Here is a 25,352-nt window from a genome sequence, read left to right as displayed (position 1 = left end):
ACCTGCTATAGGTTCCCATGGTTCGTTGTCCATAGACGCATGCAGCGAGCAGCAAAAACTCGGCGTTCTGGACAGTTCAGGTATCAGAATCGTAGAGCAAAGCACTTTGTATATATCTGATAATTCCTCACTGCCATCTGTCTTCGGATTAAGCAATAAGTAAACGTGCAGTGGATGTATATTTGTGTTGTGGGACTGCGGTTCGCTATAATAGGACATTTTTAAACGATAGAAATTGGCTAGAATTTGTTTATTGAAGTTAACAAGATACAAAAAAACAATTTCAGTCATTACTGTTCTGTTGCAGAAATAAATTTGACCTTTAAGATGTTGTAAAAGTTTGTTTCCTCGGCCAGGAAAAACCAAAGTATAATTAAAATGCCCGAAGTCGTCTGATAACGAGACATACGTATAACTCGTCTGAGAATTAAAATCTCAAAGAAGGAGACCACACTTGACATGTAAAATAAGTCTTTTTTAGTATTCGAAACATGATCTTAACTAAGACATGTTTTAATTTCTTTTTGGAGGAAGACAAAAATGTTTTTACATTTTACCTTCAAATAGTCTATCTCTGAGAAAGAGGACACGGCTTTTTTTCCAGTAACTAAATATAATTATGAAGTACTGCAATTTTTAATTACTTTTCATGCAGTATTTTTTTATATAATTTCTGCAAAATAAATTCCCTAAAATTATTCAATTGCACATTCTCCTCGTTTGAGAGGTGCTGAGATGTTTTGTTTTCCTTTCAGAAATGCACCACAAACGATTTTCTAAGTAGCAATGCATCTTAAGTAATTTCCTAAACCGCAATCCCTTTAAAGCAATTTTCTACACCGCAATGCATCTACAGCAATTTTCTTGAAGCAATACACCGAAATTCATTTTTTGAACAGCAATTCATATCAGTACATTTTTGAACAGCAATTCGTATCAGTACATTTTTGAACAGCAATTCGTATCAGTAAATTTATTAAACAGCGATGCATCTCATGGAGTATTTCAAACAACAATGTAACAATGGATCTGAAACAGTATTTCACATAACAATGCAACAATGGATCTGAAACAGTATTTCACATAACAATGCAACAATGGATCGGAAGCAGTATTTCTCCTAACAATGCAACAATGGATCTGAGACAGTATTTCACACAACAACGGAACAATGCATCTCAAAACAACAAGACATCTAAAACAACCTTTCGAAAAAATTCAAAACGATTGTCTAACCAATAATGAACTTCACGCATTTCAATCAATATTTTGAACAACAAAGCATCTACAAGAGTTGTTTAAATAGCAATGTATATGAATGAAAAAAAAATTAAATTGAAAAAAAAAATTATATCGGAAAACTAATTTTTTTAACATGAATTTTTTTTGAACGCCGTTATGTACCGATTTGTCACTCCGTCTTCAAATGTTGATAGTATTGTGTACAGTAGCTTATTTGTATTGACAATCTATGTTTTCAAAACACAAATTTTCGATGTAAACATGTTAAGCATGTTTTTATTAGTGAAAATAATAGATACGAGATGAATTTTCTATCTTTTCAAATAATTTTTTTCACTTACTTATTTTTTTACTGAAAACTTTCGTGTGTCGCTTTCAATATGATGTAGAGCCAATTGTGGAATTCATGCTGCATATTGACGGTGCCTGCTTTAGGAAATGATTCTGAAACATTCTAGGTTTACATGTTTTAGGTCAAGGCTGGACAAATTCCAGGCGCTAAGTCACCACGGCAACAAAAAGATTGGTGTAGGCACCTGAAATTTTCTTTGCGCAGTTACTAAATGGCAGGCTGAGAGAGCAGCACAAAAGGTTTGGAATTTATTGAAGTATATCTGCCAACATGAAATAGGGTCGCTATGCCCTGAAAAAGTCGAACGAAACATTATTATGGAAAGATTTCTACGAGTGAAAAAAATTGTTTTCGCCTAAAACCTTTTTTTCTCTCGCTCCTAGTTATTTTGCGATTTTTTCAGCCCTGGTTTAATTTATTGTTGCTAGGTTATTTTAAGTTTGTTCTGGTTGGTGATTATCATTGAATAATATTTCTTGCAATGATACTATATCGAATAATAAATACACTTCAACAATTCCCGACGGGCATCATTGGCTTTGTCACAGTGTTTGAGAGAGAGTGAACTCACTATTTTCCTTGTAAGTATTCTAAGCAGCAATATTACTCATCTGGTCTTGAAACCATGCTACCATTACAGCATTCCTTTAATTCACGGTGAAAATAAAAAAAAAACCAGTTTATTTCAGATGAAAATCTTCCCTCGGTCAGAATATACTTAATATCAAGCCGGATACCTACTCACAGAATTCCAAGGTGCAAAAACCGGTTTTGGGGGGGGGTGTGGCTATGCAAAATCAATCATTCAAATCGTTCGAGCTGTGGTAGCCCGGACTGAAAACCTGTTTTTGCGTTGAATAATTCTGCAGGTGAAGACCCTGTTTCACATTTTAAAAAATCAGATCGCTGGAACACTGTCCAGAAGCTTATATAGGGTAATTCAATTATTACGTGAGCATCGATGGGGCGTTTCCGATTTGCTGACTTGTAATGACACGGGGGGGGGGGAAGGGGTTTGGATGATGCTTACGTCATCAACCACCCTTTATGAAAATCTGAAATGTTCTTAATGGCATCTTACTCGGTGCGCCAAAAAAATAGAAAAATATTTCGCTAGTTTGTGGGCACCTGAACTAACATTCTCCTTAAAGATAAATCCCTTATAGAGCCACATCAGCGATCTCTAAATATTTCACGCATTCTTCAAGTGCTCTTGAACTGTGAAACGCATCACTCAAGCGATCCGTAACTATGCCGCGGATCACTCAAGTAATCTGGGAATGTTCCGCAAGATAACTTGAGTGATGTAGAACTGAAATGGGGGGTGCTCTTGAAATGGCTTAAGTGCTCTAAAACTGTGCCACATGTCACTCAAGGGATCTCTAAGTGTGCCACGGATCGTTTAAGTGTTCTGGAACTGTGTCGCGGTTTACTTTGAATGTGCCACGGGCCTACTTCAGTGTTATGAAAATGTGCCACGGGCTACTTCAGTGATCTGAAAGTGTGCCACGGGCCAATTAAATGCTTTGGAATTTTTTTACGGGTCATTTAAGCGATCTGTGAATGTGCCGCTTAGTTCATTTTTACAAAATTGGGTTTGAAGGGGCAAGCCACAATTAGTCCGTGGGTCAAAGGTTTACCATATACGGCTGGAAGGATGGGTCGCAATGAATTTTTTTGAGTTCTAACCCTCTCCTTGAAATGAACAGAAATCGATTATACTAATATATAAAGGTATTTTCCTTCGAAATTTTTATTAAAAAAAATGTTTTTTGCATTAAAAAAAATTCCGTCTGGGGGGGGTGCACACGCCCCCTATGCCTCCCCCTCCCGCTTACGTTTCTGATCCCACCAATATGAGTTAGGAGGTAGGGGGCAGTGCTGACGGGGGGGGGAGAGGTCAGAGTTTATTGACTTTTGCTGACGGGGGGGGGGGGTCAAAAATGGCTAAAACTTTGCTGACGTAATACTTGAACGGGCCCTATGTGTATAAGAGGGTTAATTTCATAAATACCCAGAAATTATTTATCAAGTTCTCGAAATGACTTTATTTCCAAGAAAAACCGTATTGTCTATCGAAAATGCGATCGATTTCGCATCCTCGAAAATTACCCATACTGTGTAATCAAATATTAATATATATTTTCTTCATCGTATGTGGTTGACATGGCTTAAATTTGAGATGCATAAAAATAAGATGTATAAAAGAATAAGGCATCAGCTTCACTAACTTACGATGTAAGCGAGGACTAACTTGAAAATCGAAATTGCACACCCGTCAAACGTCCAAGAAGTTAACCTCGTTTTAGCTTATAATCCCGCGGGAGATCCGTCTAGCTGTCATATACTACTTTAAACCGATATTTTACGAGAAGTATCCTATATATATATTTTAGTTCTTTACTTATCCGCCTGTCCTTGAAGGAGTAAAGCTATCCGTCAAGATACTTTATCAATGTCCAGACAACCCTGACAAGTTAGGTGAGCCAATTTCCTCGGAGAAAGTCTGTCTTGTATTTCTGAAAATATGATGTGGTGTTGTAAGGATAAACTTGTGTGTGGAAATGTGGTCTAAAAATGGTTTCTGAATTTTGATGATTAAATTTTGTATAAATATATGAAGTAATCCATTTATTTCTCTACCACAAATAATACTAGCCCTTCAATATCGTGGTGAAAAGTATCACTGCACCCGAAAATAGAAGATGCGTTGGAAACTTTCTATGGAGAAACTTTTAAAAATATTGATTGTGCGTTTAGGGTTGCGTGAGTAATATACTGAGAAGTCTGTTTTTTTTACTCTTATATTCTTTTATTAAACCGCAAATACATCTCGTAAACATCCCTTTTGGAGAATTTATGTCGAAACGTGCCGTAAAATTTTGTGCTGGGTCCTGACACACATATTGTCAGTCATGTCTGCTTCATGTTGCCATTGAAAACTGTTGCCATCTGTCTTTCATATTGAAAGTGGATGTGGTGATGCTGGGATTTTTGTGTTGAATGTCTGCCCCAATGGCCGCAGGGGGAATTGCGTCTTGCATTCGCATCTCGAAGTTTAAAAACCGCAGAAGTTAGGGTAGCTGCTATCATCTATCATGTGTAACTAATAACGTTTGAAAGTGACGAGGTGTACGCAAACAAAATATCTATAGCAAATTTGCAGATACGAAATATATTTTTCACCATTGATTGCTGCTGAATAACTCTCTTAAACATGGGGGGTTTCATTCGATAAACTCTCCAACTTATTTGTTTCCACAGACCCGAAGCTGGCTCATCCGTTATTTTAGAAGTGTGGTATCAGTATTATCTGTAAAGCCAATCGCTGTTCCCTATCCTGTTCTTAATTTTTAATGATTAGGCACTACTTAGAATAAAAGTCTGGTTGCACCGTTCCAAGACGGAGGGTGTTGAGATAGGTGTCTTACGATTGGCTCTTTCGATAACACTGACGTCACACGTCTCTCAGATATAAAGAATAGGCCAACCTGGTGTTTCAAGGAACCTTAAATTCAACTAATGCAGAAAAGTTCACAAACTATATTTTTGGCTTTCTTCTTCGCCAAATCCCGCCAAATTCTGTACAACATCGTGTTCTAGTACCTAAAAAAAGGTTCCACAATCAATGAATGTTTATAACAATATTTCTGAATGAGGAGTCGGTCCTTCGATAGGTTTTGGGGGGAGGGTCTATGAGTTTGGGCAGTTGACTTATTGTTTTACAAATTATTATTTGCTGAATATTATTCTGTAAATATGTGGCTTTCATCGTTATACAGGCGTAAGCAGGGGAAGGATGGGGGTATAGGGTTCATGCCCTCCTCTCCAAATAAGACCAAAAATTAATATAATATTCAAATATTTTCGAAAAAATAAAACTGTCAAATCTTTTGTATGCTATTTTAGTCGATTTCTGTTAAACGAAATGATTTTTGAAGGCATGTAACTCAAATTTTCTCCGGAAAAACACTCCTTGTTCCCTTCTCTGGATGTCGATCCGGCGTACACCCCTGGCGGTGATGGTAATAGGCAAATTAGAAATTTAATTAATAAGTGAGTGTATGATGAATTCAATCCTGCTACGTTCGTGATGGCACTTACGAATCATTCGAATAGAATCACACATGCGTTCAATAGAATCAAAATTATGCGTTCATGCATAGGTATAATGGTTTTGCTATTGTCATTTCAATATACCGTTGGATAACAGATGAATCTTCACCATCGGTTTTCATTCACAACTTCTGAGAATACTCATATATTTTTTTTCCTGAAAGAAACGGCATAATAACATGGCCGCGATGATTGAAATTCCATCTCAAAAAATGAACTGCAGGAAATGGAAAAATGAGGAAAAAAAAGGGAAATAAGAAAATGAAAACTAGATAATCTTTAGAAAATGACTGTTCGTCGTTTCCGTTTTATATACCAGACGGAATTGCACGCAATAAGCATTAGGGTAATCCTAAATTGGAATGGCTGGCGAGAATCGCACGCATTCCAATCGGCTGGTTTCATGTGAGGAGAGGGGAGGAAAAAATTCTTGTGTTGGAAAGAATAACACGCGGAAAATTGGAATAACGCTTTTCAATAATCTCGAAATACGAAATTGATTTTTTTTTCTCACTTTTCTGAGCTGAAGAGGAACGCTTCGAAATTATTAAGAGGAAGAGTTAAAAATACGAAAATATTTGAAAATTCCCGAAACGTTTAGGATTTTTCGATATCTGATAATACAGACACTTAGATGATGCATTTTATGTTTATTTTTTGCATTTGAGAATGAGGTTTCTTCTGGATTGTTTTCATTTCTCATTTGATGTTACAGAGTTATTATTTCCATCCACACTTTGGAGCGGAGCATATCAATAATCGTAATGAAAATGCGTAGAAAAATAAAAGATGCGTTTTAAAATGCTTTTTTAAGCGATTTTGGAATAAAATGTTGAATTTGTATGGCTGTCACAGTCATTTCAAATTTTGACTCACCGAAATGATTCGAAGTGATTGGGTGTGATTTACACTGCTGAAAACAATTAAGGTAAATTGTAGTTTTTATTTAAATGTGATTTTTAGACATTTTAATTGATAAAATGTTGATCAAGAACGCCGTTAGGTATTTACATAAGAGTTGTGAATTGTGTTTCCTAAGAAAAATGTAGCTATAACCTTAGTTCGAATCGGAATCTATTTTTTTAGATAGTTTCTGGATATTTTCATTCCAAAGATATGTAAATTATAACAGTTTTAGATGTGTAGACGTCTTTTACCCGCTATGTTGCATCCGTGAGAAGAGACATTCGATTCATAATTCATGAGCTGGATTTTCTTCTGGATATGTCTGATCCACACAGATTTATGTCAACGTATATGACTTGGAGGAAAGTTCTTTGATTTTTCTCGCTTTTTATACGATGAAAATGGAAACGATATATCTCTTGTGTCTTTCGAACAAAGATGTAAAGCTTGCTTAATTTAAAGGTTTATCCGAAATGCCACGTCTCTGAAGATTAGAATCAAAGGAGTAGAAAACTGAATTATATACGAAGGCTGTTACAAATGCTATCGAAGGAGCTGGACAAGTTTCATACCTACTACGTCTTAGAGTAAATGAACTCTACCTTCTCAATAAATAAGTGAAATGATGACAAAAACAAAATAATGTGAGCGAGTGGTCGACTATAACACAGTAGAATCCAAACTATACGGCCTTATGTGGTGGAAGGACAGGCCGGATTTATACAACTAATCGAATGTGACAGAATTTTTTTAATGCTCACTTTGTTTATTTATGAGAATTTATTATAAATTCAAATTTATTTCTCTAGTCATAAAACCAATTCCAAAAATGACAACAAAATAAGGTACAATATTAATAATAATACAATTGAAGATATAATTGACTAACTCGAATATAAGGTGTGATTTATGAATACATATGAAGACAAAAGTATGACGTCAAGGTGGGCAACTATATCCATGTTACGCAAATTTACACTCCCATTCATAATAACACGGATAGGGAAATTCTAAAGGTGTACAATAGTGTACAAAAAGTAAATGAAATAATAGGCGGTATAAAAAGGGTTATAACGTTACAATGCAAAAGAGTCCTGAAACGTTGAAATGTCAGAAACAAACCAGAATATTTTGTATATGAGACTATCAGCAATTTATATATAAAATAGGTGAATTATTGGTTTATATTATAGGGATTTCCAAATATTTTCTTCTGTAATATCTGTGAACTTTGCATCTCAGGATCACATGCTGAGACATTTCTGATACCCTTTCATTACGGAAAGAGCAGGTCTCTTCCTGATTTATTGTCATTACTCTGCCATTCACAAAGATCGAATTTAATCTGAATCTAAGTAGGGTGAAAACCCGACGGATTTTCACGAAATTTCATCGAGGTAGTTTTCTTGACCGAAATTCGTTTTTAAGCATTTGTATTGGGAAAAATGTGAGTGTCAAGTGCTTAGGAAATGTGTCAGGGTCGCTTGCACCGCTTAGGAAAAGTAAATTATTCCTCATTTTATTACGAAGAGAATCATCATAATATGATAATTCTCTTTTAGTTAAAATAAGAGAGAATTAGTGAGAATCTTTTTCCTCCAGGAATAAGTAGCATACCTTGGTTTTAGGCAAAAACTTGAAATAGAAGAGTAAATATAACCGAAATTTAGGACGATTGGGATACTCTAGAATGCATAATGTATTCAATCTGTAGAATTTGAGAATTCAGAATGAGAGACTTGTCTATTGAAGAGAGGAAGGGTGCATAAAATCTCCTCCAGAGACATATTTTTCCACTAGGAATAAATAGCATTTTTAAATTAGAAGCAAACTTGAAACATAACATAAATAGGAAACAGACTGATATTTATCATAGACTGAATATAACATTGCCTATCCCTTATATGATTTTCTTCGTTATATTTCTGATCTGGCACATGTTTTTTGTAATTCTATATGAACGCACAGAATTAGAAACGCACGCTAGGTAACGTTTAGAAGCCATGATAGGGAACCTTTTCTCTTCCTTGTAAATCGGAATTTTTTATCTTACACGACTACGCCCTCCGGAGCAATGAGTTACATCGCGGGAGCGACAGAGCCTGGTCGTGTAAGGTCCGTTCTTTTCTGTCCCACATTAGCGATAACTACTTGACATGATGTTTCTGTGATTGTAATGATGGTAGCTTATTTACCCATCCACGTACAGAATATCGTGAACAAATTTCAGTGAAGTATAGAAATAAAGAGGAAAATGATGAGAGACGAACGCGAACGAACTAAATTATTCATTCCTTCTCGCAGTGGTAAGAAAATAGTTTTCAACCCACTGTTATTTTCGTGGATATAATTAGAGGTACGATAGGTGCATCAGTAAAGGGACTCGAAAGGAGGAATCAGATTTTTCTATAAATAGAGTGGAACTTCGGTTAACGAGCTTAATTCGTTGAGCGAACGTGCTCGTCATTCGAATCAAACTTCCCCATAAGAAATAATGGAAATTCGCATAATTCGTTCCATAATTATTCATTCACATAAAAGTGACTAATAAAAATGGTTTCATTCAATAAGAAAACATAATAAGAACTTATTCTTTTTGTTCGACTTTGAAAACGATCTAATTAAGACTAAATAATAATCTAATAAGACCCTCTCTAAATAAGAGAGGGGTCTGGGAGGTTTACGATAGTCTTAGGTCAGGTTTTTTACTCCCAGACCACGTAGTCGGGAATGCGGGTTAGTTAATGATAATCACAACAGTACTGACGGGGAATTACCCACCTCTGACTTGGATGGCTTCTCGATTGACAACAAACCACCGGGCAAATTAAAATGTGTGTTAATAAATGCCAGGAGCTTGGGTAACAAGAAAGATTTTTTAGAAACTATGATAGTTGTGGAGGACTTGGATCTTATAGCCATTACAGAATCTTGGGCAAGCGATGGGGATGAATCTTTCTTACACATCTCCGGATACGATACTTTTTTGAGAAATAGATCTGATAGGAAAGGGGGTGGAGTGTTGATATACGTGAAATCATGTTTGAAGGCTAGAGAGTGTAACGTGCAGAGAAGTGATATTGAAACCATATGGGTTGAACTTGAGAACAAAAGACGTCATAAGCTTATTGTTGGGGTTTGTTACAATCCACCGAATAGGGATCAAAACTATATCGCCAAAATGCATGATGAAATTTCCTACATGTGTAAGCGAAAGAGGGTTCTCATACTAGGGGATTTCAATTACCCGGGTATTGATTGGGAGAACCTTTCATCTGGAAATCAGTATGAAAGAGACTTTCTTAAGTTGGTGCTCGAAAATTTTTTGTATCAGCATGTATCAGAAGCCACTAGGGGTACTGCTATTTTGGATTTAGTTCTTACTAGTTCTGAGGATCTAGTTGAACATGTTTCGGTGGGGGAAGAGTTTTCTTCCAGTGATCATCGTATCGTCAGATTTCTCTGTAACTTTTCCTCGGGTAAGGTTGATAACAAAAGACTGGTTCCTTGTTTTCGGAGAACTAACTTTGATGTTTTGCGAAGAAGGTTAGCGGAAGTTTTCAAAGACCGGTTGGAATCAGTAGGGGTGGTAAGTCAATGGGAAGAATTTAGTACGAAGCTGTCCTCTGTTTTGCACGACGTCATACCCTTTGTTCGAAAAAAGCGTGTTTGTACATCACACCCTCTATGGTTCACGGATAGCGTGCGGAACCTTTATCTTGAAAAGAAAAGAGCATTCAGAGAGTATAAAAGTGGACGAGGTGACCTATCATTGTTTACTGATAAAAGAAGACTGTTGAAGAAAGCGATAAGGGATAGTAAAAAGCAAGTTGAATCTAGGTTGGCAGATAACATTGGCTCTGACCCAAAATCATTTTTTCGATACGTCAATAATGGATGTAAGGGGACAGTTGGCCCCCTCTCGATAGGAGGCTCAAAAGTAGAGAGCAATGTAGGCATGTGTAGTGCTTTCAATGACTTTTTCGCGTCGGTTTTTAATGGAGATAATGATATTCGATATACGGGTGTTGCATGGGGTAATAAAACGCTCAACGATATTCAAGTGGAAGACGTGGAGGTCCTAAATCTTCTAAGAAATGTATGTGCAAGCAAAGCACCAGGACCAGATGATATCTATCCCAGGGTTCTCAGGGAAGGTGCTAATGAATTGTTGGGGCCAGTCGCACAGATATACAGGAGTAGTGTTGCTGAGGGTATCGTCCCGAGAGATTGGAAACTGGCTAACGTTGTTCCGATATTTAAGAAGGGTAGTAGAGAAGTGGTGTCTAATTATCGTCCAGTGAGTTTGACGAGCTCCCTCTCGAAAATTTTGGAAATTATCATCAAAAGGCAGTTTGTGAAGTGGATAGACGAGATTAATGTATTGTCGGATAATCAGCATGGGTTCAGGAAGGGGAAGTCATGTGTAACTAACCTCCTTTGCTTCTATGATTACGTGACTAAGGCTTTGGGTAAGAGCAAAAATGTCGACGTTGTTTACCTTGATTTCCAGAAGGCATTCAATCGGGTCCAACATGGCAAACTCTTGAAGCGTTTACACGAGATTGGAATAGGGGGCAACTTGCTGAATTGGATAGAATCGTGGTTAAGAGATAGGTCGCAACGAGTTATGGTGAACGGGGAATTCTCTGGTTGGACAGACGTCACAAGTGGAGTTCCTCAGGGAAGTGTCCTTGGCCCCATACTTTTTTCACTTTTTATCGATAAACTCGATCAGGGTATCGATGGAATTACTAGCAAATTCGCAGATGATGTGAAGCTAATGGGGGTAATCGGGAATGAAAGCGATAGGGAGTTGCTCCAGACCAACTTAAACAAGATTGCAGCATGGGCAAATGAATGGAGCATGACGTTTAGCGTAGATAAGTGCATGGTCGCTCATTTTGGTTCGAACAACCCACGGTTCTCTTACGAGTTGAATGGTGTCACTATCCCGGATGCAACTAGAGTCACCGATTTGGGAATTCTCATTGACGAGCGACTTAAGTTTTCTGAACATTGTTCAGCGGTTGTCAAAAAATCGAATAGAATGCTTGGTCTCATTTTCAAAAAGGTCTCTTCGCGTTCTCCTAAAGTCATTCTTCCGCTTTTTCGAGGCTTAGTTCGTCCTGGACTGGAGTATGCTGTAAGGTTTTGGAGACCATACCTACAGAGGGACATAGACTTGGTTGAAGGGGTGCAGAGAAGAGCTACGCGTGTCCTTATTGGCACACAGGGCTTGAGTTATGAAGAAAGACTTCATTTTTTGAATATGTTTACATTGGATGAACGCAGGTGTCGAGGAGATATGATCGAAGTGTTCAAAATTTTCAATGGGATGGATAGGATGGACCATGAACTTTTAGTACACCGCCAATCGACTGCTTTTACAAGGGGACACCAGTATCGATTGGTGAGGGACAATGCAAGGTTATGGTGTCGCAGGGAATTTTTCTCTAATAGGGTTGTTAATAAATGGAATAGCTTACCCCCGGAGGTAGTAAATTGTAACACAATTGACACGTTTAAAAAGAAATACGATAAACATGTTGGGGTAAATCGAGAAGCTATCCATTCTTAGAATAAGACAACCATAAGTATTCTTTATGGGCATTGTATAATATTTTATCATGTGTATATATTGTTTGTAATTTGTGTTAATTGCATTTTTAATTGGGTTGCTGTATTTTTGAAACATATGACAACCATATTTTTATGGGCATCTTTTTATCAGCCACCTCGTTGGGCATTTTGCCTGTTGTGGCGTTGTATTTGTATTTGTATTTGTATTTTAAAATAAAAAGCTGAAGTAGAGCTGGAGGGCAAATTTGGTGGGCGAGATGATTTGTAGCTACAGTGTTAATACAAACACCGATGACTTTATGAGACATCAGCATTAACCAATGAAATAGCAGTTTTTTGGGAGAAGTCTTCTGAAGCAGGTTACTCGGTATTCGTGAAGGATATCGGGGACTGTTTTGAACGGAAAGCCATGGAGCCACGGGCGTAGCCGGAAATTTCGTTCGGGGGGACCAAAGTGATAGAACAATAGATTTGGCCATCTTTTTCCCTTTTTCGGTCATTTTCTCAAACTTCGGGGGGGGGGGGGGCAGACCCCCACGTTCCCTCTCCCTCGCTACGTTCTTGCATGGAGAATCTTTTTCCTCTAGGAATAAGTAGCATACCTTGGTTTTAGGCAAAAACTTGAAATAGAAGAGTAAATATAACCGAAATTTAGGACGATTGGGATACTCTAGAATGCATTATGTATTCGATCTGTAGAATTTGAGAATTCAGAATGAGAGACTTGTCTATTGAAGAGAGGGAGCGTGCATAAAATCTCCTCCAGAGACATATTTTTCCTCTAGGAATAAATAGCATTTTTAAATTAGAAGCAAACTTGAAACATAACATAAATAGGAAACAGACTGATATTTATCATAGACTGAATATAACATTGCCTATCCCTTATATGATTTTCTTCGTTATATTTCTGATCTGGCACATGTTTTTTGTAATTCTATATGAACGCACAGAATTAGAAACGCACGCTAGGTAACGTTTAGAAGCCATGATAGGGAACCCTTTCTCTTCCTTGTAAATCGGAATTTTTTATCTTACACGACTACGCCCTCCGGAGCAATGAGTTACATCGCGGGAGCGACAGAGCCTGGTCGTGTATGGTCCGTTCTTTTCTGTCCCATATTGGCGATAACTACTTGACATGATGTTTCTGTGATTGTAATGATGGTAGCTTATTTACCCATCCACGTACAGAATATCGTGAACAAATTTCAGTGAAGTATAGAAATAGAGAGGAAAATGATGAGAGACGAACGCGAACGAACTAAATTAATCATTCCTTCTCTACTGGCGGTGGTAAGAAAATAGTATTCAACCCACTGCTCTTTTCGTGGATATAATTAGAGGTACGATAGGTGCATCAGTAAAGGGACTCGAAAGGAGGAACCAGATTTTCCTATGAATAGAGTGGAACTTCGGTTAACGAGCTTAATTCGCTCAGCGAACGTGCTCGTCATTCGAATCAAACTTCCCCATAAGAAATAATGGAAATTCGCATAATTCGTTCCATAATTATTCATTCACATAAAAGTGACTAATAAAAATGGTTTCATTCAATAAGAAAACATAATAATGAACTTATTCTTTTTGTTCGACTTTGAAAACGATCTAATGACACTTGTTTTTGCCTCCTTTTTAGGATTTCTCAAAAATGGGGAATTTGCATTTGTCTTGGACAAATTGATTTTCACGCACTGCTATAGAATTATTTCACAGATTCTTTTCTACAGAACTTTGCAAAGATTCCTTCATTTTACACATCTCTTTATTTGAAGTGAGGCACTTCTCTCATTATCAGAAAAGATACCCTTCATAAGATCTTGCTGACTGTTGCAGGGAATGGAGGTCCATCAGTTTTTCTACAGCCACATTCTAGATAAGCATAACTTATATATATTAAAAAACTTCAAGCGCTCATATACGTGTGGTTACAATGCGCCATCTAGTTTGGTATCGTAAGTAGTCAAGCCCGTTCATGGGTGTTCATTTAACGAGTACGTCACGCTGACTGGAGACTGTGGGGGAGAATATAACCCACAATTCCACAGTACGTGTGTGGACGAAAGCGAAAAACCACCAGCTCAGTTGAGAAAATGTGACAATAAATAAACAAAGCGCAAAAGTTTTGGTCGCAATGCGAATCGTCACTCGTTAATCGATTCAATATCTTTTTTCAAAATTTTTGCTCGTTATGCGAATTGCTCGTTAATCGAAGTTCCCCTGTATTTGATACTATGTTTTTTTTTTATTTTTTTACTCCGCAAACGTAGGAGAAAGAAAGGAAAAGAAAGGAAAAAAGGGACAAAAATTGATTTCTGTATATCCACTTGGTTGCCAATGCAGTATCTCGATAAAGCGGAAAACAAAGAATAAACTCGAATGTATTTCTCCCATCAGTTCTAGGTGAAGATATCTGGTCCTTGTACGAGATGTTAAAACTATTTCTCGTCGCCAATCGAAGATATATTGCTAGATGCTCCACGTCCTTCACCGTGAAATTTCAACAGCTGTGGGGGCCCCGGAACTTATTCCAAAAGTTTTTATCCAAGTTAATAATGTCCTCGAATTTTACATATAAATTCTCACAGATATTTAAGATATTTTCATGTAGAATATTAGTGAACAAATTCAAAATCAAATGTCTCGATACTATGAATTTTATAGAATTTCTTAAAAAATTCAGAACTTTCTGATTATTCTTTATAATGAAAGTCTCTTCTTCCAACTATATTTTACCTAAAATATTTTTTAACATATTTAAAAAAGTTTTACCATAGTCGCTATCATAACAGTTGGGACCACAAGTGACGAATCTAATTTGTTAATCTGGGGTCTATTTCTAAAAGATGATTGCATCATTTTTTTTGGATCATCAATTTGCGCACGCACATCATAATTCAAATACGAACCAAAAATATGAATATTGATGCTATCTTTAGTTCGATTTTGGTTCTAACAAACCGCTACTACTATTTTTCAAAAATATGTTCGACATGTTCATGTCGCATTTTTTTATTTATTTTAATCTCTTTATTATCAGGATTGTTTTCAATCGCCTGTACAGGCAACATTAGCCTCAGGATGGTAAATATGTTTTTCATAAATTAGTTTAAATTTTTTTGTACGTATGAAAATGAATATATTTTATATAATATATCTGTTACGTGTAAAATGTGATACATAATAAGCTGTTGATATGCATAATATCGTTTAGCTTTTTGGTAAGTTTGATAAATTTCCCTAAATTAATCATTGTTACCTTCGATTACGCATAGCAGCCCAGTGGCGTTAATAAATTTGATAAATTTGCCTAAATTAATCACTTTTACAGGCTTTTATACATAGTACCCTAGCGGCGGTGGTAAATTTTATAAGTACTAGAAAATCATCATTTTTACCTGCGGTCATACATAATATTCAAGCGTAACGCCGTTGATAAAATTATATATCGTACCATATGATATGCTACACATGATAGCTCATACAATGTATTGTGCCATTTTATCGGGGTCCGACTATATTCATCATCCATATTATACTCATTTTTGGATTTTATTTTCATATTTCTCAAAATCACCAATTGCATTAGGGTGCATAATCACTGATAAAGGCTTCAAATGTGAAGTATTTGTTAAATTTACAAACAACAGTTGTGTGTATGGTTATTATGCGTAATCGAAGGTAAAAGTTATATATTTTTTGGAATTTATCAAATTTACCAATCCCGCGTGCCCGTGTGTGGGTATTACACATATTCACGGGTAAAAGTGATAAATTTACAAAACTTACCAAGACGATTGGTAAGTATGCAGAATAACCGGTTATTATATATTATATACGATTTATTCCCTTTATCGTAACATATCTATCGAATTTCATTGAAAATAATGTCTCATCATTGACATAATATTTTTCTCTTTAATGTATGAAAAATATACAATATTTATCATTTATTAAAGCACGAAAATAAAGCTAGGAGCACGTCCGGAGATTCATGGAAAATTCGAGTGCTCTGCATTCCAACACGAATGGATTTCTTTTGTGCTGCTAATACCGTGCTTACGTACATAGAAATCTGAGTAATTCGTGGCTGCGACGTCGAGGAAACGAAAATCCAAGTAATGCCGGATTTTTCTCTTCATCTTCAGAAGGAATTATGAAACAGGGGAAGGGAAAAGTCATTTACGATGAAAATGCAGTCCAAGTCATTTCCAAATATCAACCTCCTCATACCTTTCTCTTATTCCCCTTCTACGTGCTTTATGAAGCTGGAATCAAACATAAAAGAGTCAGAAAAGAGCGGTAAATAGCTTCATCGTCAAGATAATGATATTCAAGGAAACGTAAGGAGGGGAAAAAAGTTATTCTGCCATTAAAAAAAAAACGAAATAGAAATAAATTTCTTATAAAAGAAGAAAAAACAAAATATTAGGAATGTTTGTGTTTCTGTCTTCAAATAAAGATCATCTTCTGAGGGGAAAACAGTTTTCTTTTCTATATCAAAAACCCTTTCAAGTTTTTCATTTTTCCCAAGCAAAGAAAACAGATGAGAATAAATATTTCCATTTTCGGGTTGTTTATGCAAAAATGATACTGAAAAAAAATGCCTATACTCGAGAGGGGCGGGGGGGGGGGGATGGAAATTAATAATTCCTACTATTGATACTTACTTTTATCCTGTTATATTGACTGCATTCCAATGATATAACAGTGACGGCAGCAGACACGCGTCCAGAGAATAAGTGATATTTCACTGATTAAAATTTACCGTTTTTATTACCGACATTCAATTATCAACCTCTTATGATACAGGCTGGAAGCAAAGATTTGACTCATTTTGAAAATTAACTTAAAAAATCGGGCAGTTAAAATAATAAAGGTGCGGTTTGCACTAAAGTGCATATTATGGTTTAGAGTTGTTGTTAACCGTGTTTTGATGAATTTAGAATGGCGTATCTCAACCTGGGCAGACTTAATAAATTAATTCTAGCTTAATGAAAAATTAGTCAATTGTTGTAATTGATAAGAGTAATATTTCCCTGATTGGTTTCAAGTGAAACCACATCTTCATCCTTAGAGGGGTGGGGGGCTATTCACTGGGAATTCTCATTGACGAGCGGCTTAGGTCTTCTGAACATTGTTCAGCGGTGGTCAAAAAAGCGAATAGAATGCTCGGTCTCATTTTCAAAAAGGTCTCTTCGCGTTCTCCTAAAGTCATTCTTCCGCTTTTTCGAGGCTTAGTTCGTCCTGGACTGGAGTATGCTGTAAGGTTTTGGAGGCCATACCTACAGAGGGACATAGACTTGGTTGAAGGGGTGCAGAGAAGAGCTACGCGTGTCCTTATTGGCACACGGGGCTTGAGTTATGAAGAGAGACTTCATTTTTTGAATATGTTTACATTGGATGAAAGCAGGTGTCGAGCGGATATGATCGAAATGTTCAAAATTTTCAATGGGATGGATAGGATGGACCATGGACTTTTAGTACACCGCCAATCGACTGCTTTTACAAAGGGGCACCAGTATCGATTGGTGAGGGACAATGCGAGGTAATGGTGTCGCAGGGAATTTTTCTCTAATAGGGTTGTTAATAAATGGAATAGCTTACCCCCGAAGGTGGTAAATTGTAACACAATTGACACGTTTAAAAAGAAATACGATACACATGTTGGGGTAAATCGAGAAGCTCTATCCATACTTAAAATAAGACAGCCATAAGTATTCTTTATGGGCATTGTATGATATTTTATCATGTGTATACATTGTTTACAATTTTTGTTAATTGCATTTTTGAAATATATGACATCCATATTTTTATGGGCATCTATTTCTCAGCCACCTCGTTGGGAATTTTGCCTGTTGTGGCGTTGTATTTGTATTTATTTGTATTATCTTTCATCGAGGAAAATGTGGAAAATTGCGATCCTATCTAATGGATATCACTCATCACAGCCAAAAATGCAATTTAAGAAAATTTATGGAGGGTAGGGGACATAAAAGACTGCTGCTGCAAATCGAAATAAACCAAAATTTATTACACAAAAAACATTCATCATAACATGGCGACCATATTACAATTGAGAAAAATATGGGGAACTTGGATTTTACTTACGGCAAAATATGGGACATCGCCAATTGTCACCAAAAACGTTGATATAAGTCGGCAAAATTGCCAACATGTATGAAATAAAGGATTACTGCAAATTATAATGAATTGAATGTACTTCACGGAAAAGAACGTAGAACATGACAAATACGTTGGATGTATATTATAGCCATAATTCTTACAATGTAATTAATAAGTTCTGGAAATTATATTTATTATGATTTTAGTAACGATTAAAATTCCAAATGAGGTTTTTGTAAAAAAAAATGGGATAACTATAACACAAAGTCAGAACGACCAAAAATATAGAATACACGAATGTTTCATAAAATACGGGGCACATGGTCACACCTCTCATGCTGTGAGTTAGTGATCTGTCGAATTGTTTCAGACAACTTTACTGGTCCTTGGGTACAAAAAGGTTGAGAAACACCGATTCAGAAGAAAGTTCATAATTTTACCAACAGATTTCGCTGTAACACGATGAAGTCGTGTCGACCATGGATCCTGAAACGCGAGATGGACCTCTGATTAGGCCACTTTGGTCTCGAGATTTAACTTCCTCCCCTTTTTAATTGTTGCAATGGATTGTCAAAGACAAAGTTTACACTTCACATGCAACCAACATCAAGATAAGAAGTGATTCTTATTGCACGTGATCGAAGCTCTTCCGCAATACATTATATACAGGGTTGAAATTTGAGATGTGGTAAGAGTTACAAAGGGCGACAATATTAAATGCGGTAGTCCAGTGGTTCTCAACCTTTTTTTGTCCATGGCCCCCTTTCAACCATTTCTCATTCCTGTGGCCCCCTTGCGAACATGAATAATTTTCTACTCCCCCCCCCCCCCGTTTTCCCATTGGAAGATAATTATTCAAAAATTGTCTGAAGTATAAATATTTTTGAATTTAATTTAATTAATTTTAATTTATGAAAATAACGCGAAAAGCAAAATAAACATAATAGAATACAGTAAAAATAGAATAAATCCCTTGGGGTCACAAAGGGTCTGTACCATCGTAATGTTACTTTTTCTGAAGTTTATTGTTTTGTGTTTTTCTCAGTTTGATTTGTATGTTTTATGTGTTGTATCAGTCCAATTAAAAAAAAATATTTTCAATCAATGTAAACTCTGCGCTTGAAGACGGCACAATGTCATCAAGTTACTGGATGAAATTTTTATTATTTCCAAATTAGTTTTTTTTTGTGTAAAAGATTATGGTTTCATTCAGAAATGTCAGTTGTAGCTTCTAAAATACGCATTCTTATAATGATAAAAATCACAAAAATTGGTAGCAAGCAGTTTTGTTAATTTTATTCTCTTCGTGCGGATAAAAGTAGTAATGAGGAAGTAGCCACACAAATGAATCACAATTGAAAAGTTCAACCTTCCACATCGTTTTCAACAATAATACATGTATCAAAGATATAGGTTCACGTTGTAGCCCTACTATGAATTTAAGAAAAAAACTAAAATGCCTGTGAAAATTTTTTTAAATATTTATTTGAACCATTCATTCCAGAGAAATCATGTACGCAGTGACAAAACTGTTCGTGTGAACATAATAATGATTCATTATCAGGATTTAAAAATATAAATAATCAGATTTTCAAATACGAAAATTATCAGTTTGTTGATTTCAATTTCGATGCGGTGAAAATCTGATATTTCGTTGGATGACAAGCTACCTTCAAGTGGCTTTTTGGTTCATAATGTGACCGCTCTCTCGCAGGCGAACGAAGCAACGTGCGTGTTGGCTTAAACACAACACAATATTTCACATAACAGTCCGTACTATATTTAATGTACAGGGCGCATAGGTAACGGGGCATATGACATTTTACTGGCGACCCATTGGTCCTAGAGGCATACTTCCAGTTGGAAAAAGTACCCGAATAATGTGTAGTATTTGATTTATGTTGCCAGGGGTTACAGAGTTATTAAAATAAAAATGTTAACTTTTTATGCGGACACCCTGTGCCCCAAAACCCAATTGGAAAGTTGTATCCTGGTCTCCGACAAAAAAATTCAACGTGTCTAAGTTCAAATTTTCACTGAGATATTCCAAGAAAGTTGAAAAAAAAATAGCATTAAATGAGGGGAAACCATTTTACCCGCATTGAATGCTGTTTTTTCCCAAATTTCCTCAATATTTCGAATTCGCATATCGGTGAATATTGCACTTAGAAACGTGAAATTATTTTAGTTGCCATCGGAAAAGACAGAGCAACAACTTCTTAATTGGGTTCTTTGGCACACGGGGACGGTATAAAAAGTTTTTATTTTTTTTATTTTATAGCTATACAACCGCTTACAACATGAATGACATATCTGAGTTGGACACGTGATTTGGATACTTTTTCCAGTTGGGTATGTCTCTAAGATTAATGGCTCACCAGTAAAGTGCCATACGCCCTGATACCCATGCAGCCTCCAAATACACGTAAAAAAATAGCTTGAGACGAAATACAGTCAACTCTTACCATTACATATACCATTACTTACCATTACATACCATTACAACGGGAAAAATATCATTTTAACGAAAACTTTTCTAATCCCTCGGATAGGTTTACATAGGAACAATATAAAAATCTGGAATTCCTTTGTAACGAAATTTCGTTATTACGAAGCGATTTCTCGGGTCTCTTGTAGTTCCGGTCTAATGGGGTTTGACCAAAGCGTATTAATAAAGGGTCTTTAATAAGCTTTGGGTTTGACCGTATTTCCCCCAAAAAAAATCTGACATTTTTGCAGTAAAGTAATTGAACTTCGGCAATTTGATCTGAAAACAGCCCTTTTTATAATGATTATGTCCTTTTTACTTTTATAAATTTAGGAAGGAAAAAAACGGAAGAAAGGGTGGGGAGAAAAAAAAATGGCCAAGAGACGGGCTTGGTTGTGCGTAAATGCCTCGAAATTCCACTTGTGCGAAAGGGGATTCGTGCCTCACTCTCAGTTTTATGACAAAATTTCACATTTATGAGACGTATGACTACGGGCACGAGATTAATCTCTGTATATATATAGCTTTCAATATTAAAATATTTCATTTATATGAAGCACAATTTGAATTATTTGACATTTTCATTCGAACTCCAAATGTTTGGCATTTAGACATCATTTCCAACTATCAAATCCAAGCAGTTTTTGCAGATTGTGAAAACGCGTCGCTGAATTGGTTTTGCATGTGTATTATCAACACTAAAAACCATAAATTTTAGGTTGACAGATACAACCAGACGCATTGAGCGGGTTATCGACATTTCAAAGAGAAGACGTGAGAATTTATTTCACTTTTTTTAGAAATCAGCAGATGCAGTGAGTCTCTAATAAACGGATTTAAATCGCTTTAAATGTAGTCATACGCCTTTTTAGAAAATTTTTTTCTAATGTCCACAACATTGTTCTTGCAGGATAGGAAAATTGCATTGAAATTATTTAGGATGTGCTGCAGGCCAGTAGTAGGGCAGTTAAAAGGAAGCATTACAGTATCGATTAAAAAAACTTTAAAGAGGCGGTGGAGGAAGTCCCAATAAAGGGGTGGCTCGAGCTTACCTGCCGCCCCTACTGGCGACCCTACCAGGAGGCTGATAGGAATTCGGTGAAGGGCACCTGGAGATAAACCTAATTTTTTTTTCAGAAGAAAGACGCACAGAATTGTTTACCGTGTAAAATGTGCGTGACCGTACGTCCCGCTTTTGAAGTAGAAAATTTTTTGTTTAGAATTATTTTACCATTCTTAATAAATGTCAGATAACCTTAAAAGAGCACTTATTTTTGTAAGCCATCATCACTTATCCTGTGAAGATGATATTTAACGGGGTAATTTTTATTAAGAAAATTTTTTCAAAGGTGTTTCTGGTATTCCAGGGGCCGGACAAGTGAAAAACCAAAATTTTCCTTTGCCTTCATTTGACTATTGTGGATCAAATTCTGAGTGAGGGTATGGGCTCCTAGGCTGGGATCTTTCGCACGCCCCTCCCAATCAGATTTCTCACGGCCCCTTCTATAGTTAATTTATAGCCTGAAAAAGCCAAAAAAATTATGAGAATTATCCTCTTGTGGGGCCCATGGGTGAGGGAACCAAAATGACCCTTGTAATAGAGTACAGAGGTGGCGCTTGGCTACGCGATCCATTGCGGCCACACGGGGCACCGCTTAAGAGGATGCTAAATCCGGGGTGAATGGGTAAAAAAAATTCAATTTGCCAAAAAAACCAAACTGTCGGCTCTGGAGGGGCGCAAAATCGGAAATGAAGGGCGAAAAAAAGTTTTGTTAGGAATTGTTAGGATAAATTGTGATTGAGGGGCATGACCTTCTAAGGGTAGGGCTGACAGGGCTCCAGCTTGAGGCCCGGGACTAAATCCTTATAACTTTTCTTTTTTCACTATAAATTAACTGTAGAAGGGGCCCCGTGGAAAATCGGGCATGGGCCCCACGAAAGATTCCCTGACGCAGGAGGTAGGGGCTATGGAGGGAGCAATAGGTAGGAGGTGCAAAAAAAATAAGTCCCACACGGGTACATATTTTGTCTCGAGCTGCCCAGATAGCTTCCATTCTTGTTTCTGGTATTACGATCAGAGGCCTTGTCTATTTTCTCAACGTTTCCGTTGTCGAGGTATAGTAGGATTCAAAAGCGTGATGTCGTGAATTTTTACTGTGTTAAATTTTGGTGTCTTAAGTAAAGTCTACGCTGCCGCCCCTTACAACCTGCCGCCCGGGTGCGCCGCACCCTCGCTTAAGCCGCCCCTGTCCCAATACATTTTCACAGCAATGTAGTTTTTAAAAAAAAATTTAATTTTGCGGGTATTTTTCCCCCATGTATGATTTGGTCTCTTGGAATTCGTTATGACTGAATTCGACTTTATTTCTTTTCAGCAGAGGCAATGGATTGGCACCCCCTTTCAAAATTCATAAAAAAATACCCCAGAGCAATCATTCGCTCTATTCGATTTTTATAAATATATTCCCCATCAGACCACTCAGTGCTGGCTGAAGATAGCTTTGTGCTAAACTAGATGGCTATCCGTCTGTAATTGCATGAAAACGATGGGTTTTTTACAAGCTTTAATTTTTCACCCATCTACTTCTTGGATTACATTTACTACCAGCACTCAAAAGAATGTCAATGAATGGTCAACAAATCTTTGTCTGCTTTCTTTATGGCAGCCCTCTTTGAATGAAAAGTCTGAACACACAAAATTTTCTGTCTTTACAGTTATTCCATTTTGCTTAAACTTCTATAGTTTCTGTCAGGTCCTACTATCAGCCCCAAGTCGTACATCACAGAGATTACATGAACCACTTTTTTTATTTCCTTCCCCATGTTAATGTTACTTGAATGGGAAAAAATTACGAAAAAGATTCTATGCATTTCGTTTGAAATGCATAGTCACAAATTCCTTCGTGGCCCCCGTATCAGTAGCCGTGGCTCCCCTTTTGCAAGATTTTCATCCGTGGCTCCCCTGGAATATCCTAGGGGCCCCCCCGGGGCCATATGGCCCCCGGTTGAGAACCACTGCGGTAGTCCAACGCAAATAGTGATAAACATTAATTATGCACTGTTTGTGCCACACTTTGTTATTTAATGGTTTCATGCGTCGTCATTTCTAAGTGAAATTTTGAACTATTTCGTTAAAATGAAAAAAAAAAAAAAAAATTCAACGCCATTATGTGAAACTTCGATTATCCGTCACCATCCGGACCAGGGCTGTGACGGATTTCTCCTAACCTATGTACAGTAACGTGATTTCACTGCGGGCACCGACGACAATGAAAATAATGTCCTTTAAAATAATACATACACATTGTATTTAATTTTAAAAAACGATCAATATAAACTCTTCAATATAAGGTCAGCCCAGGCAGTCCCGATATTGGAAATAACGTCTTTTAAGTTGTATTTCTTCCAAAATTCTTTCCAAAAAGCAAGCATTCGATGAAAGCTTTTCTGTAACGTCGTTTCATATTTTCAATTATGCCCTGGTATTTTTAGGCTGGATAAGTGGAGTTGTATTCGCTGGGAGAAAGAGGCATGTTATTTTGCCATCATCACTTTTGAGTTCGCAATAGGAGTGTGTCAGGGCATTGTCCATTAACAGCAGTACTTGCTGTGGTAACTGCTTTTTCAGTCATATGAGCTCTAACTTGAGGCACAACAACGCCGTGGAACCATTCTGAAAAAAATTGTTTTGTCCATCAAAGCAATTTTTCGGGGCATAATAGTTCACAGGCAATGCATTCATATTTAAATTTTTGAGGGCATGTGGTTTTTGGATTCATCAACCACAAGCAGGACCAATCTATGATTGCGGTGGCATTTGCACGGACCATAGCAGTAATCCGATATTTTTGGACCTTAAAACCTTGGGCTGTTTTTTTTCCGTTTTTTTATACGATGACGGATAACAGAAACTGACGGTTAAAAGAGTGACGGTTAATCGAAGTTTTATTGTATATTAGCACGAACATTTATTAGCACATTTTACGTCAATTGGTTGATTTTTCAATACTTTGCAAATTTATCAAGGAATTTTTGACCAATTTGTATGATATTTTTCAAATTCTACATTTTTATACTCTCTTCTTTTACGCAATAATTTTCCAAAAATAGTTTTTGTTGTAACTTGTTACAGTGCGAAATCAACATTGAACCGCTATATTTGCGCTTAACAAAAATGTTTTATACAAGTTGCGATTGATAATTATTTAAACTTACTTCTTGAATTTTGCGTTGCATAATCGCACACGTAGTAGTATTAGGTATGGAGTTGAGTTACTTAAATCAGTTTTCAAATTATTTTTTACTCTCGACAAATTTAATCAATAGTAACGATTTTGCTGGGGGGGGGGGGTATTTGGTGGGGGGCACTTTCTTTTAATAAAATTCAGTTTTACTGCCCTCAACGACATTTTGCGATCACACCTGCCCAAGCCCGGTCGTGCTCAAGAAAAGAGTCAAGAATGATGTTCATACGATCACTCATTGACCGAAAAAAAAGTGACTGCCTCACTTATTTTTGGATGAATAATCACATATTGG

Source organism: Pholcus phalangioides, unplaced genomic scaffold (genome assembly GCF_987345545.1).
Source record: "Pholcus phalangioides strain wild (caught in Gottingen) unplaced genomic scaffold, Ppha-v1.0 ptg000042l_1, whole genome shotgun sequence".
NCBI classification, from domain to species: Eukaryota; Metazoa; Arthropoda; class Arachnida; order Araneae; family Pholcidae; genus Pholcus; species Pholcus phalangioides.
Note: the sequence above shows the minus strand (reverse complement) of the source record.